Below are 15,325 nucleotides of genomic sequence, written 5' to 3'. Positions count from 1 at the left end.
TTTGGCTGTTTTTTACCTAAAATACCTTCTCTTGCTTACTTTGAACAAGCTTAAACTGTTTTTTTAGCTGTTTGTTGCAATATATATTATCTGCACTTAAAGTTACATTTGGTCGAAAATTGTTTGAAAGTTTGTTTGTTTGTTAACTTTAACTATAGAGGCTGCCCACTAAAGTGTGCTAGCCTGTGTAACTGATTTATTACTGTTTCCTGCATTTCTGTGTGCTTTCTATCTCAAAAACAAACAAACCCAAAAAAAAATCCTTGTTTTCCCGCCTCTCCTCGACTAGTTTCGACCAGTATACATGCTTTGCTGTATTCTGGGCTGTGGTGTAGTTCCTGTGTTGTCCATTGCCTTACTTGGATAGAAGGAAGTTTGTTTGCTCACCAGTGGGAGTGGGGAGCCTTGACAGCCTATCTGTCCCTGAAGGAGTGACCTCAGCACAAGTGCTTGTAGTAATTGGTTGTTTTGGACCATTTCTAGCTCTTTTAAAGTTCCCTGTTTAAAATCCACATTTGCGCTGCTTTGCAGGATTGTGCGCATAGCGCAGCGCCAGTTAAACAAGGTTAAACTTTTTCTGGCTCTGCCAAGTCTGCTCTTCAAATTTTCCCTTAAGAAAGCTCTACTCTTATAATAATCAGTCTACTCGCTTTATTATAAGCCTAGCACTTGTTCTCAAAACCTCTCTTCTAAGTAAGCACTCTCAAACTAAAGTAAGCACCACATCCACCTATCACCCCTGTGAGTACCCACTTCCCTTAAAGGCACAGCACTCCCTTATAATATTCTAGCATGTCAAGTGGTAGATTACTAGCATCCTCTCCGGTTCAGCTGGTTAATCTGGGAATCTTGAGACAATGCTACAATTGTCTCATGTACACAGACAACCCTCTCCTCCTCCCAACAAACACAAATACATGTGAGAGATGCAACTATATAGCCAAACTGGAGGCTGAACTCTCTCAACTCAGGACTGGCAAGACCAGACAGGAGGAGAAGGTAACCACATACACAGCAAACCCAGTCCCACATAGACCTACCATAACTGCAAACCAAACACATAATAACACAAAGACATACTCGGAGGCTCTAACAAAAAACTTACCAAAACAACAGATGCTCCCAAAGCAGACACCCAAAAATCCACCACCTCTAAACATAACACATGCAACACATACTTCAAAAAATCAGTGTGTCAAACAATCACAGCCCTTAAGGCCAAACACCATGCCTGATACACTAGTAATAGGTGACTCTATAGTCAGACACACTGACGTTCTACTTACCAGGCTGAACAAGGAGAGGGTAACAGTGAGCTGCCTATCGGGAGCTAGGATCCGCCACATAACACACGCACTCAGGTCACTCCAAAGCAAGTACAAATATGACTCCGTCATTGTCCATTCCGGCGTGAATGACCTGAAACGTACCTCCCTGGACTACATGAAAAGAGACATAGAGGAGCTCTCTGATTATGTAGCCCAGGTTGGTATGACCCTGACCCTGAGCAGCATCTTGCCCTCACCAAGAATGATGCCACAATACAAAGACAAGATGATCAGCTTTAATAATTGGCTCAATTACTGGTGTCATTCTAGGGGGATCCAATGTCTGTCTGCTTGGGATGACATGCTGGACAAGCCACGCTGCTTCGCAAGGGACGGCTTGCACCTGTCACCACTGGGCTTCCGGATATTGGCTAAGGCTCTTGCCACCCCCATAGTGCCTTTTTTAGGCAAGGCTCAAAAGACAAACCCACCTCCTTAGAAAACAAAAATGGAAAAAAATTAAGGGTAATGCTGCTCAATGCCAAAAGTCTAAATCTCAAGATGCAAGCTCTCGAAGCACTCCTCAGTATGGAGAACATCGATGTCTGTGCAGTAACTGAAACCCGGTTCAAGGCTCCTGAGAGCACCCCAGCTCTACCAGGCTATACCTCGTATCATGCTTTTCGGGCCCAAAACTCGGGTCAAACAAAAAGGGAGGGGGAGTGTCCATATTCATCAAGGACACCCACACCTCCAGGTTAGTGACAACACATGAAGCATCAGAGACCATCCAGGTGCAACTAACCGTAGGCAAAACTGCTATACAACTGGTAGCATGTTACAGACCACCCTCCCAATCTCAGGAACCCCATTCAGCCTTCCTGAAGACATTGGAGGATATGAATGTCTCACCAAACATCATCATATTGGGAGACTTCAACTACCCTAACATAGACTTGGTGCATTATTCTAGCCCTAACACCCTAGCCCAAAGGTTCCTGGAATTCATAAATTCAAATGCAATGGAACAGCTAGTCACCTGTCCCACAAGGGGAGATAATATACTAGACCTGATCATCACAAACATGGGGACAAAGAGCTCCACACCAGAAGTATACCCCTCACTAGTGAGATCTGATCACAAACTCATCACCCTGGATATACATATCCCACCTCCACCCCCAACACAAAAGAACACAGTGAAAAACTTCTCAAAAGCCGACTTTACACTTCTTAAGACTGAGATGGTATCATTTAAGCCCACTGGGCCAGTGGAAACCACATCCCACAATGCTGAATCCTTCACAAATGCTTTCTACGGACATCTCCAAGAATGCATGGATCATGCAATCCCAAATAAAACCAAGACCCTCTCCACCAAGGGCAGGCGTCCTGTCTGGTAGACCCCAGCCATAAACAAATTGTATAACAAAAGAAGGAAGCTACTGCACGACAGAGCAAAATCCCATAAAGAGAAGGCATCTCTGATCAGCACTAGTAGAAAGCTACGTTCTCTCATAAAAACATCCAAGGCCAACTTTGAGAGAAAAATCGCTATGGACACTAAAGATAACCACAAGGCCTTCTTCTGCTATGTTAGAAACCTGGGCAGAAACCCTCAGATATGCTCAGAGTTAGTTCACAATGACAAAAAATACACTGAACCCACAGATATTGCCAACATTCTGGCAGACAGGTTCAGTGCAAATTTCTCCCCTCCCTCACCCCCAAAAGAAGAAATACTTATCCCAGCTGAATGTAACCTCTCTGTCATCTCAGATGTCCAGGTGAGAACCGCCCTCAGCAAAGCTAAAAATACAGCATCAATGGGACCTGACAGTATCCCGGGTTGCATGCTACGTGAACTCCAAGAGGAGCTAAACCCTCACATAAAAATGCTATTTAACCTTAGCCTTACTACAGGATATGTACCTGAACACTGGCATACAGCAACAGCAGTCCCACTCCACAAAGGAGGCACCTCTACAGACCCTGGTAACTACCGCCCCATAAACTTAACCAGCCTGGTCTGCAAAGCTATGCAAAGAATAATTATGGAACTCATAAACAGAGACATTGGGGACCTACAGACACTTGATCCCACCCAGTTCAGCTTTGTAAAGGGCAGACCTGCCTTTTGAACCTGGTTGACTTTTTCGAAACAGTCACTAGAGCCATTGACGAGGGCAAAGCAGTCCATACAGCCTACCTGGACTTGGCTAAAGCTTTCGACACAATACCCCACTCTGGCATCATAGACAAGCTCAACATCTTAAATGTAAATCCATATGTCACAAGATGGGTGGGAAACTGGCTAAAGGATAGAACCCATAAAGTCAAAATTGCTGGAGCCATGTCAGACTCAAAGCCAGTGACAAGTGGTGTCCCACAGGGTTCTGTCCTGGGACCCCTCTTGTTCAGCATTTATTTCTCAGATGTGAAAGCAAACATGGGAGGGTTGTGGCTGACAAAGTTTGCAGATGACTGCAAACTAGGCGCCATAGTCGATATACAAGCTGACACACACATCCTACAGAAAGGCCTCACTGAAATGGACAACTGGTGCCGGAGTCATGGCCTTAAACTAAATGCCAAAAAATGTATAGTCATCTCCTTTGGGAAAAACAAAGTGCCCACAAATTATCACATAGGTGGTAACCCACTGAGTACGGAAAAAGTAATCAGAGACCTGGGGACCCAAGTCGATAGTGACCTCTCATTTGACACCCACGTTGCCAAAGTGGTTAGAAAGACTTTCTACCTTGCCCACCTTATCATGAAGGGATTCACATCCAGATCAAAGGAGGTCATTGTGTCCCTGTACTCCTCCCTTATCAGGCCCATGATTTAGTACAATGCCCCATTTGGTATGTACCTCACCCGGCACTTGCAACAGCTAGAGAGACCCCAAAAGTATCTCACCAAGAGGATCAAGGGTCTCCAACATATGTCATATGCTGCCAGACTAAAGAAACTCCAACTCTATTCAGTAGCATACCGCCTACTCAGAGGTGATCTGTGCCTGACATACAAGGCCATGTCCAATCAGGAATTGATGAACATGCTCCACCTCAAAAAATCCAAATCTATCAGAACCACAAGAGCTAAAGATTTGAACCTCAGCACAAATATGAATAGGACATGCTGGAGGGACAGATTCATAACTCAGAGGCTTCCCATACTCTGGAACAGAATCCCAGTTCATGTTAGGCAGAGCCCCTCACTGACTCTCTTCAAGAGAAATCTTGACGAGTGGATGGGAGATTGCAGGTTTACCCCAGGGGTCATCTCTGTGTCACTACTAGACAGAGGCACAGTAAACTAATTCTATTATGTAAGGGGGTCTTCACTGTGTCACTACTAGACAGAGGCACAGTATTCTAAATCTATTCTGAACACTTTTGTACCATTACATGGGGTGGCGAAAGCCACATCACTATGGCTAGGCTTATAAATGCCCCAGGGCAGATAGCCTAGTACCAAACTATGAAACTATGAAACTATAAAATACTGCAATGGCAGCACAGAAATTAGCCTTTAATGAATCTGGCCTATTGTTATTATTATTATTATTATTATTATTATTATTATTATTACTATTATTATTAAACAATTGTTATAGTAGCAGTATCTGTATAGTCTCACTTGCTTTCTTAAAAAGAGAGTGATATTCTGAAAATACATGACTAAGCAGTTCATTTAGCATATGCAAATGATTCAAAAAACATAATAAAACATGGGTTATCAAAGCATATTTAAATGTTGATAAGTTAAATGCTTTGAGGGTAGTCTCAGCAAGGTGCACAGTTCTAAAAGTGGTGCATAGTGGATTGTACAGTCTATTATAAGTATATGAAACAAATTTAACGTAGACGTTATGGCAATTATTTCCCTGTAATGTCTCATAATGCAGCATTGCAAAGACATCTGTAACTGCTTAGATAAGGCAGACAAGATGCTGAAAACAGTGTAGTCATCCCAGAATAATACTTAAGGATCTGCCATTGAAAGTTCTAGATAAGTACTGGGTTCACTAGGAGACACAAATGGAGGTCTGGGCATTATACATATTGTGTATGCAGTCATGTGATGTGCCCACAAATTTCATCTAATGGTTGGCAATAAATGAAACTGTTTTATGAATCTGGGGTTAATGAAATTAAATCCCATCTAACAGATGAAATAAATACAGCTCTTTTAGTAACTTATATTAATTAAAGTAAAAGCAAAGCTGTAAATACATTACAATCTAGAGAACTTTTATGATTTTTCTTTTCAAAGGTTCATAGGTTCATAGGAAGGTACTAGGCTATTGGCCCAAGGGCCTACATAAGCCTAGCCAACAAGGTTCCCTGACTTACGCCACCCAAGAAAGTTATTTTCCTGTGCCACTGTCGAGCAGAGACACAGAATTGATCCCCGGGGTGTATTTCCTATTTCCCATCCACTCATCAAGATTTTTCTTGAAGAGTGCTAATGAAGAACTTTGCTTGACATTGATGGGTAGGCTGTTCCAGAGTATGGGAAGTCTCTTGGATAGGAATCTATCCCTCCAGCATGTCCTGTTTATTGTGGTGACAAGGTTTAGGTCCCTAGAGCGTGTAGCTCGGAGGGATTGGGATTTCTTTAGGTGTAACATGTCCAACAGCTCTGGGTTTGACATAGCTTTATATGTTAGGCAGAGTTTTTTTTTTTTTTTTTTTGCAGCTGCCTGTGTGTTCTAGTGACTACCTCATTATTACCTGAAAGCTTGGCAATGGAATCCCAAAGGGGAAAAGATACAGCATTTCACAGGCAGGCCCCAGTGAGGTGTGTAAGGGAGCATGGCAGTGTGATGGGGAAGTTGTCATTATGAAGCTCCCCCCAATATTTTTCACTTGATCACAGTACACAAATCACATGTATTAACTAGGGATAGTATATAACAGTTTATTTGTTTAATTAGACAAAATTAAATTTTTGTATTTTGCCAAAATCTCTTTAAGGGTGCATGGAAGCATGATGGGTAAAGTATTTTTTGCAAGTCTGCATTATTATAGACATCCTGGCAAATATTCAATATGGATACATTGCACACCTACAGCATTGTATTATGAAGGTTATGAAAATGGAAAAATGTTGCATTTTGGGAATATCTCTACTAAGGAACATGGAGGTGATGTAGTAAGGTATCATTTCAACCCTGATAGCAGTACTTACAGACTACTTACTAGAGACCAGTTGGCATAATGGTTAAGGTCTTCGCCTCCCATGCACAAGGCACAAGGTTCAATCCTGACCTCCAACCAATGCCTGTTTGGAGTTTGCATGTTCTCCCTGTGTCTCTCTGGGGTTCCTCCCATGTCTGAAAAACATACTGAGTGTTTCCATCTCAAACTCACCAATGAATGGAGCTGTGGGCAAAAGCACAGACTCTACATGGTGCCCTATAGGGGCAAGAGTTGTACAGATCAACCACTTTGGGCATCTACTGTGGTGAGCAGTACCTCAAGCTAGGAGAAAATGGATCACAGACTGCTCGCCATGGCAGGGCTAGCCACCCAACAGTGTAAAATATGGCTCTAGGTGATTTGATCATGTTGACTAATGTCAAAATGGGCATGGGTAGTTCTTGGTGATAAGTCAGTTGAGAACCTGGCCTACTCTGACCTACACCAGGGACCCATGCTAATGGTGGGAGGGGTATGTGTGCCTCTATTGGTCAGTGTGTGCCCGAAATAAAGCCCAGCAGCCCTGGGTCAATAAGCTACTGGCTGGCCGGTGTCTAGGTGCCCAGACTGGGTTACCTGGGATAGTCCTGTTGAGCAAAAGCTGGATGTAAAACCAACCAACCTACCAAACATGAACTGAAAATTGATGTAGGTTCACTGACAGGATGCAGCTTGATGATATTGAGGAGGCTGGATGTCCTATGTATACAAGAGACGATATAGAAGGGCAATGCAGCAAAGCCACTTGGCTTGGGATCCAGACTCTACTACTCAGGATGGGGACAGGCTAGAAATGGTGTAGGAATTGTGGTGAGAGAGAGGCTTCAGAAGGCAGTGAGGGATATCATCAGAATTAATGACAGACTCATGGTAATCAGACTCCAGTGTAATGACAGGGCAGTATTCATAATCTCAACCTATGCCCCTGTATCCCACAACATGTTTGTGATAGTGAGGAGAAGAATGCATTCAGACAGCAGTTGCAGACCTACTAGATAAAGCAGGACAACATAAGTTGGTGCTAATAATGGATGACTTGAATGCACATATCGGGACAGACAGAACAGGATATCAGGACTGCCTGGGTCCACATGGGTGGGGCAACAGGTATAAAGAAGGAGAAGCCATTCTAGACTTCTGTCTGGCAAATAGCTTAATAGCAGCCAAACACATGGTTCAGAAAGAGAGACAGTCACAAGATCACATACAAGAATACCCAACATGCAACTCAGGTAGACTTCATCCTAGTAAAGAAATGGGGTAGAATCCATGATTGCAAAGTCATCCCCAGCAAAACAGTCACCCCACAGCATAAATCACTTGTTGACACACTCAGCTGCAAGCAGTGATCAGAGAAGGCTCTAAGGTCAACAGAGACCAAGCTGAATACCTAGAAGTTGACTGGAGAGAAAGTACAGCAGGCTGAATACCTGGGAGTTGACTGAAGAGAAAGTACAGCAGTTCAAGATATTACTTGAGGATCTAGCACCCAAAGAAGAGGAGGAAATAGGTGGGGTTGAACAAGAATGCACTGCCTAAGAACAGCATGTGTTAGGACTACAGAAAAGATATATGGCCAAGCCAGGTATGGAAATAAGGTGCATAAAGAAAGCTGGTGGTGGAATGCAGAAGTCCAGGAAGTCATCAGAAGAAAGAAGGAGGGCAGGAAGAAGTGGGAGATAGAAAAGACTGACAAAACTCAGAAGGACTACTGGTTGGCTAACAAAGAAGCTAAGAAAAAAGTTGCAATAGCAAAGAATAGGCCGTCGGAGGCACTCTACCAACTTTTGCAAAGTGACTCAGTAAATGGCACAAAGAAACTATATAGGTTGCAAGGCAAAGACAGAAAGATAAAGAAGATAGTCAAATACCCTTCATAAGGGATATCATAAGGGATGCTAATAACAACCTGCTCACCAGTCCACAGGACATCAAAAGCAGATGGAGGTAGTATTTCCAGCAGCTTCTGAATGAAGAAAACCCCACAGAGGCTGTTCTTCCCCAGAAAGAGCCTACAATGAGAGAAGAAGAGGAGACCACCCTAGAAGAAGAAAGAACAGCACTAAGGAAAATGAAGTCAGGGAAAGCAGCAGGCTCAGATGAGGTTACAGCAGATATGATAAAGATGATGGGTGAGATAGGAGAGAAATGGCTCCTGAGGGTACTCATAGCAGTGTGGAGAGAAAGGCGTATTCCAGATAACTAGAGAATAAGCATACTCATGCCAGTGTACAAGAACAAAGGGGACATCCACAACTGTGGGCACCACAGAGGCATCAAACTCCTATTGCATTGCATGAAAGTTCTGGAGAGGGTGATTGATAAATGGATATGCATTGTAGTAGAATTTAGGATGGGAGATGAGCAGTTTGGATTCAGATTAGAATGCAGCACAATTGACCCAATGTTTGCAGTGAGACAGTTACTTGAGAAGAAGCTAGAGATGAGGAGAGAGTCCAACTGGGCATTCCTAGACTTGGAGAAAGCATATGACAAGGTCCAAGAAAGCTAATCTGGGAAGTACTGCAGTGGTTTGAAGTCCCAGAAACATTGGTAGAATTATTGCAGGCTATGTACAAGGATCCAATGACTCAAGTACGAACAGTGTTCAGCCTCACAGAGGAGTTCCTAGTGGGAGTGAGTGTACACCAGGATTCAGCTCTGAGCCCACTGCTATTCATACTGGTGATGGACTACATTAGCAAACAGGTTGGAGGGGACATATCAACAAAGTTGCTGTATGAAGACGGTGTGGCATTACAGGCAGACTCTTATCAAGAACTTCAGCAAAGGATAGGAGAATGGAATGCAAAACTAAAGGCACATGGGATGAAATTGAGCACTGATAAGACAGTAGTAATGGCAGCAAATTGGGGAAATCAGAAGAAGCTGAGAATGGAGATAGAAGGGAAGATAATGGAACAGGTAAACAGCTTCAAGTATCTGGGAGGGGTTGTTGAGGAAAAGGGAAGTCTGAATGAAAAGATCAAAGCTAGAATCAGAGGGGCTACAGCCAACTGGCATAGAATGTCAGGTGTAGTCTATGACAGAAGAAAGCCAAAGAATCTGAAAAGTAAGGCATACAAGATGGTGGTGTGACCAGTACTACTGTATGGTACAGAAACCTGAGCAGTAAAGGCAGAACAGTTGAAGAAGCTAGAGGTGATGGAAATTAAGTACCTGAGAAGTGTGGTAGGATGCACATTGTGGGACAGACAAAGAAATTGGGACATAAGAGCAGAAGCCAAAGTAGCTCCAATTATAGAAAATATCAAAGAGAACAGCTTACAGAGGTTTGGACACATGCAGAAAAGCAGAAGACAATCTGGTGAGGAAGATTTGGGACAGATAGGAAGAAGGTAAGATAAGAGGAAGCAAGGACATCCAGCAAAGAGGTAGATGGATTGTGTGAAAGAAGATCTGCGACAGTCAGGCATGAATGTTGAAGAAGGCAGGAGTGTAGCACTGAATCGAGAGAGCTGGTGACAGTTAACACGATAGCCTGACCCCATGTAGAAAAATGGAGAAAAGGGGGCTGATGATGATGAGTAGTACTTACAGGTTGATCCCAGGACAAGAAGTATATGAAGCACACATGGACAGGTATAACTGTTTATATATGTCTATGATTATGATATGAGTTACATTTCTCATATTTTGTCACTATCTCTGGAAGGGAGCATGCACATACATTAGTTAATGGGGAGTATGTGTATTTAGGACAGCGGCAAATCTATATCTGATGTGTATTAATTCAGTTATAAAAGTTACGATATTTAAGAAGAATAACTGTGTAACAGAGCAAGGAAAGGTGATGGATAAAGTTTGTTTTTGAAGCTGTCACCAATACATATGACATTGTTATTGGACATGAATTGTATAGAACACACAGGTAGTTACAACTGTTTGTTTTTCAGATTAAGAAAATGACTATATTTCTCACATTTTTTCTTAATGTCTCTGTAAGGGAATATGGAATCATGCATTGCTACAGATACACTGACCAACAGATAGTATGTGTAAGCAGACCACCTGCAGTGCAATAGTCCTATCTTATTGCTTACATTATGAAAATTCTGATTTTTTTTCATATTTTGTGAATATCTCTGCAAGGGAACATGGTAAGGTGATAACTGAGGTCTGTTTCCAACCTGTCTACAATACTTATAACAATCACAAGACTTGAAGTGCATATAACACATATGAAAAGAGGTAATGGTTTGTTTGCCAGATTATGAAAATTAATACATATGTCACATTTTTGTCAATGTCTCTGTAAAGGATCATGGTAACATAATATCTAAACTGTTGATGGATCTGTGCTTTACTACAGATACAATGTCCAACATACCTCATGTATATGTAGCACAACAGCAGGAAATTAACAGTTTGTGTACCAGTTAGATTATGAAACTGTCCACATTTTTCATATTGTTATGAAGACTCCACAAATGAAGGGAGATGAGTATTCTGAAGAAGTTTCCATTTATTGAAACAAAAGTGCTAAATAAATACAATTGGTGTAGATTGAGGACTCAGCTCTCTTCATTTGTGTATTTATCGAGTTTGTGTGGTTTGTGCTTCAGTTAATTGTTATGAAGACTCTATGGGGGTATGGTAAGATTATAGGTAAGGTATCATTATGAAGCTGGCATTATAAAGGCAAAATCCGAAAAACATTATCCTCATATGCTACACTTGTAGGCATAATACCTTTTGTTTACTTCTCTGATTATATGAATTATCATGTTTTTCATACTAACATCTATATCTCTGGAAAGGCACATGAGAACATGAAAAATAATGATGAATTTTAAAGCTTGAATCAGTCCACACTAATCATCCACTAATATATGACCTTTATCTATTACATGTGTTTAGATATTGCAGTTTGTTTAGTTGTCAGATTATGATAAATATGATATGATCCATATTTATGTCAATATGTCATTAAGCTAGCCTGGTACAGTGTGGTTTGAGGTCTAAAATTAAAGTTGACATCTAGACACATATTTAAGCTATCTACAAAGTATGGATATTGTGATGTAACTTGTTTTAAGAGATATACAAAATATACACACAATTTGTGTTGATTATCACCTATAAAATCATACTTCTGAGTTGGCAAAACCCATACCATTGCAAAAATCTGTGTGTGCTGACCAACGTTTTGCGTAGTTGTTATGGTTCAGGAGTAATGAACTGAGTATAGTTATAGAAACAGATTACCTGAAAATTACCTTAGGATAAACAGCTGTGACTATGGCCACTAGGATTCCAGTGCTTCTCTGGAGTGTATGAGATAATATAAAAAATACTAAGTAAAATAAAAGCATATAATTAAATGTACACCACATTTCTCTTTAACTACAATGAAAAGAATAAGTAACTTTACACAAAATACACATACACACACACACACACACACACACACACACACACACACACACACACACACACACACACACACACACACAACTCTGACCACCAAAATCAACCAGTAGAAGCAAAATTAATGTGCAATGGGTTGAGGTTACAATTAAATAATAAAAAGCTAAAGATGTCAATCAATCAGAAAAAGGTATTGCCATCAAAAACTGATCATATTCTATTTAAACTAACTAAAAACAAACAAACAAACTAAAACATAATCAAAATCTAAAACTAACAAATCCTAACTCAAGCTTCATTGAACTGTTAAACTAAACTGCATGAAGTGAATAAACTTTAACAAGATTTATCTCTGCTTACCAGTCACGAGGCTGTTCACTGATTAAAATCTATGCAAAGTGCCTAAAACTATTTCAGTAGGAAATTAGCATATTAACATAGGGGGTAATTCAATAAACCTTACATGGATCGATTCTCCAGGTAGGAATAGTGTAGCAGCATGAACATGAAATATGGCCACCGAGCGATCCAGGAAACAGGGCTGGTGGTGTGGACAAGTGTGTGGACACCGTGCGTACATGGGGGTGTCCGTGGAATGCAAATCACCTCATCTTCTGGTGAAAACCATGCAAAAGAGGTGATTTCTGGATTCAGCAAGCAGAAAGGCATCTGTGTAGGCACCTTGTCTGCAGGAAAAATGTACGTGGTTACAAACCGTGTATCGGACTATAAAATTTAAACAGGGGCTGTAACAGCCCAAATAAATGGTTGTATATGTCATAGTAGCCAAGAAAATGGGCAGACCTATGGCCATTAAGTTGAAAAAGTAATCCAATATATCAAAAATTGATCTTTTTTTTTTAATACATATGCCATGTTTAAGCGGCATGCAGTGACATACTATTTCAAAAAAAAGTGTAAAAAAATATTTAAAAAAAAATTTAAAAAAGTGCAAAATATGAAATATAAGGGTATGCAAAATTATTGCGTTATAGTGGCCAGCATGCAGAGTCATACAATGGCAGGTTATAGTGGTAGCTAAAGAGATAGGCTCTGGTCTAGTGCTGTATGCAGGGTGTATGCAATTAAGTGTATGTAAATGAGCCAGGGTTATTGAATCACAAAAAGGGACACCGTGTCCATAGGTACTAGCTGTAGTAGGGCTAGAACTGTGCTGGTGCAGGCAGAAGAGATAGCTAACATTAAAAGGGGGGGTGTCACGTCAGGTTAAAGTGGACTGGCACTTAGCAGTGCCTGTTTGCTCTCAGCTAAGCACAGCTAAGCAGGGTGTGTGTGTCTGAGACTGCTAAGCTATATTTAATCCCACAGTGCATGTTTTACCTAGTTAAAGAAAAGCTAAGCATGCCCGTGTACAGGTGAGGGTCTATACTTCTGAACAATGCTTATACTAGTGCTGCGGGCTTGCACAGAACGCCGCAGGGCTTAGCAGTGGAAGAAACTGGAAAAAAATAAAAGGAAAGAGCCTGAGCAAGCCAATCAAGTATAACAGACTGATAAGCCCTGTTCCACTGACACTGGCCCATTCAAACCCCTCAATGATGTACCTGTCAAGTGGAATGTATCATAGTCAACCAATCACACAGGCTGCAACTGCAATACACCAGTATAAAGTATACATATGCCCTTCAATCTGATTTTTCCCACATACTCTGCACCACTGGAGTACACACTTGGGAATTTTAACTGACAAAATGATGGGGGCTGCTGTTGCTCTGCTACATCTGTATGCACTACAGGCTGAGGTCAGTGATGATGATGATGCTGATGCTGACAACTGGCCATACTGAGGAGGAGGAGAGTGTTCAGGCCCAGGGTAACGTCTCAGGGGCTACATGAGCTAGACATAGTACAGTGCTACAGGGTGGACAGGAACATACTACAGGAACTCACTGAGCTCTGCCGCCCTCATCTCAGACCCAGAGCCAACAGAGGGGAACCCATCCCAGTGGATACAAAGGTATCTGTAGCCTTAAGAATACTAAATACAGGTACTTTCCAAAGACCTACTGGGGACATCATGGTGATCTCACAGACATCTGCATCCAGGGTACTCCACCAGTTCCTGGATGTCATGCTAACACATGCCAGTGAGCTCATTTATTTCCCCAGCACCCCTGAGGAGAGGACCAGCAATATGTGTCTCTTCCACCATGTAGCACACTACCCAGAGGTACTGGGTGCCATAGACTGCACTCATGTGCACATCAAAGCACCACCCAGTGAGGAGGGTAGAGTCTATGTCAACCGCAAGGGGTATCACTCCATCAACTGCCAGGTCATGTGCAATGTCCAGGGCATTATCATGAATGTGTGTGCTGGCAGCCCTGGCAGTTATCACAACTCCCACATCTGGCATGCATCACAGCTGTACTAGGAATTTGCCAGGGGAGACATCCCATACAGCCATCTAGTGGGGGATGCTGGCTACACACCCATCAGAAATGCACACACACACACACCAGCTGAAGAATGTCATAATGAGGCACATGCACAAACTAGGAACATTGTAGAGCATGTGTTTGACCTGTTCAAGTCACGATTCCGCTGCCTTGTCATATCTGGTGGAGCCCTGCAGTACTCTCCAGCCACATGTGCACACAAGTTCATAGTATCTGCCATGTTACACAATATGATCCTGTGGAAACAGCTGCAGCAGGAACATCACAGGGAAGGAAGACACAGCCCCCCCATCATTGCCAAGGTCCCCACAGGCACAGGATAACTTGAAGGAGGAACCGCCTGAGCATGTCCCTGTAGGCAGACATAGGCATGCCCAGTATACCCTGGCCATGGCAAAGAGGCAATGCATAGCACATACACTGACAACCTAGGGACCCAAGGACTGACACCTCACTCCGACTCACATACACCCAGTAAAAAGAATGCCAGCCACATCACACTACCTGTACCTTACTATGTATAGGCTGTGTACTGCATGCATCTGACAGAGTCATCCCTGAAGCACTGACCTCTAAGCTGCTGCAGGCATAAGGTAAGTCACTCTTCTTAACAACAAATAAATGAGACAGTAGACTGTTGTAGCATATGTATGGTATTGCTGCATGCATGCAAGGGAATGGAGTGAGCTACCGGGATAGCAGCACACAACCGGCAACTATGTGGGACAACAGGAACTCTCTGGCAATACTGGCTGCCCCTGAATATGCAGTAGGCCCCAAGCCAGCAAAACCCACTGCACAATGTAAGGGACTTACAAACAGCGGGATCAAAGGACAAATGCATGGATGTCAATGTTGGAGTCCCATACATACCTCTCAACCTCTTAGAGCAAGAAATCTGTACAAAGCCATATAGAAATGTGAGGCAAAGGCCCAAAAACAGGGACAATTGTTCAATATTGCTCTTACAAGCATAGAAAGTTGATAGAATAACAGGTTTTGCAGTAGCATAAATTCTCTGAAGGGTAAGAAGTCT

Source organism: Protopterus annectens, chromosome 6.part0 (assembly GCF_019279795.1).
Source record: "Protopterus annectens isolate FY-2018-M chromosome 6.part0, PAN1.0, whole genome shotgun sequence".
NCBI classification, from domain to species: Eukaryota; Metazoa; Chordata; order Ceratodontiformes; family Protopteridae; genus Protopterus; species Protopterus annectens.
Note: the sequence above shows the minus strand (reverse complement) of the source record.